This window comes from Clarias gariepinus, chromosome 21 (assembly GCF_024256425.1).
Source record: "Clarias gariepinus isolate MV-2021 ecotype Netherlands chromosome 21, CGAR_prim_01v2, whole genome shotgun sequence".
Taxonomy (NCBI): Eukaryota; Metazoa; Chordata; class Actinopteri; order Siluriformes; family Clariidae; genus Clarias; species Clarias gariepinus.
The window spans coordinates 27062501-27065000 of NC_071120.1; the positions used below are offsets into that span (position 1 = coordinate 27062501).

At 32.3% G+C, this 2500-nt stretch overlaps 1 protein-coding gene across 1 annotated transcript in view; it reads left to right on the forward strand.

The window, feature by feature from the left end:
* The window catches only part of sema4c (sema domain, immunoglobulin domain (Ig), transmembrane domain (TM) and short cytoplasmic domain, (semaphorin) 4C), a 78064-nt gene that overhangs the window by 24947 nt on the left and 50617 nt on the right, over positions 1–2500 (forward strand). The gene's annotated exons all lie outside the window — the stretch shown is intronic.

Sequence of the window (2500 nt, forward strand, 5' to 3'; positions counted from 1 at the left end):
GTTTACAAAAAATTGCGCTTTAAAATTGTATTGTTTAATTGTAAAATAAATGTTTTACAACATTTTTGCTACGATTATGAAATGTACAAATTTAAACAGCACGTGAATTCTACAGCATTAAAGAAAGTTACTGTTTTGTATTGTTTGTGTAAAAAATTTTTTTATTGTAATTATAATTTTATTTTATTTCTACAAGAAATTTTATTTATGAGGGGAATTTTTTAATTGTTCTTATCGACCAAAAAAAAGTTTTTGTTAATGATAAATACGGTTGTTTTCCTATAATAGATCCATCTATTTCATCATAATTATGTCAATAAACAATAATTGTATATTTTTATATGTTGAAAAATATTTTAAAAAAGTAGTGCTAGATTTGAAGCAATACAAATTCAATTAAATACCTCAAATTGTTACAATAGTTATAGCCAATAAACTAGTTTATCTTAGCAATTTACCTTAAACTTGTATTTTTTTTTTAAGTTGACCAAATCAAAAATCCAGGCTAGTATTTTTTTTTTCTAGCAGAAGTTGTACCTGTTTAAACTAATGAAGTTATGACTTTTAGCTAGCTAGGTGAAGATGACATAATTTGGTGCATATGTTAACATTCTGTGTAATGAATTTTTTAGTAAAGTAATGTGCATCTTCTTGCATTGTTATTTTTTCTTTTCAGATTATCTATTATTGCCTAAATCAGAAGATTTTAGGTTATTGTATGTAATAATGTCATAATTTTCAATAAAACAGTTTTTCTTTGGTCGCAACAATACACAAATATACAATGTGCAGTGAAATAATTTCACGACTGTCTTGACAAGTAGAGAAAATAAATAATTTAAGCAAATGTAATTACAATTTAAATTTACATTGAAGTTTAAAGGAATGTTTAATTAAATATAAAATTACAAAAAGAAATATCTAAATAATAATAATACAATATACAAAAAAAATAGAATTAAAAAAGGAAAATATAAATTCTAGAAATATGACACAGGATTTTTTTTCTTCTTTTGGCATTACACTTTCCCTGAGCCTCCTTTTTTTGTCTTCTTTTTTCCAGAGGGCTAAAAATCAGAGGTCAGCACTAACAGCAGACCCTCTTAGAGGTCATGACCTCATGAATAATTGACCGCACTCCGAAGGTCAGAAGTCAAAGCAGGAGTGCTTCCACTCACAAAAGCGACACACACACCCCCGCTATTTTTTTTCATCGGCGACCCACAATGCCACTGCTCACCGGACACAATGATAAAGGGTTTCGGTCAATGCTTTTTCACTTTAGACACCCACTGAGGCTTTCTTGGGCCTATATTGGCACACAGCACTTTGTACAGTTGCTTTATACCTGAGTAAAATCAATGGAATGTGAAACGTTCCTGTACACCTCCGTACATGCTCAGCTTGACTTCCGTTCAGATGCTTGGCTGTAAATATCTCGGAGTTTATGAGCAAATTTCCAGAAAGAAAATGCGAAAGGTTTTTATATTTTAAAGAGTTAATTTTTTTATTTACTTCTGTAACGTTGGAATTGTTTTGCATCAGCAAGTAGCATCGGCACAAAGTCTGCAAAAATGAAGTTAAACATTGCATCTTTGAGAAAAAAATTGTGTCTCTGCAAAAATCTGATTAGCATAAGCAGCGGCTGCTAAGAAATCATCAGTATTACGGAGGCGTCGCAGTTCATTTGGACATGTAATGGAAGGGCTGCTTTAATTCCGTCCGCAGCACGCGTGTGCGCGTGTGTTTCTTCGCAGGTCAGAAGGCTGGCGGATTGCTGTGAATTTATTCACGTCTTTAAAAGCATCTCCGTGGTGAGAATTATCTGTTAAAGCGTGCCTTTTAAACACCACACATGGCTTTTGCACATATTCATTTACTTCTGCATATTCATAAGAGCAGCAACCCGGATCGCTGATGTCATCCTCGATTTGAATCTTCCGAGTTTGATATGGAGAAGAAAGGATACTTGACCTATATGTGTGAAGAATTGCTAGGACAGCGGCTGTTTAACATTGCATATAATCAGGCATAATCAGCGATTTTTTTTTTTTCATTTTACAATTACCTAGCTAACTTATTTTATATATATGTATATTATTGTTGTTGTTTTTTTTTTAAGGAACCATGTGAAATGATGGCTACAAAAAGCTTATACATATATTTCCTGAAAACAGGAACTGATTGTTGAAAGACAATATGAAGCAGAAGCAAAACATTTATATAATAAAAAACAGCCATATTATTATTATTTTCTCTGTGTAACACAGAGGTTACCTCTGGAAACATTAAACACCATCATCACCGTCTTTAACGTTTTTATTTACGTCCTGCATGACTCTAGTTATAGCTACGCAGCTATAATCCAATGTTAGCTTAGCTATCTTGACTAGCCAGGCTGTTTACATGCTTAATAATGACTTTTTAACACCAGATTGACTCGGCCTGCTTACAATCCACTTCCCCTTCCGCAAGTTAATTTTTTATGGAATTACAGCAT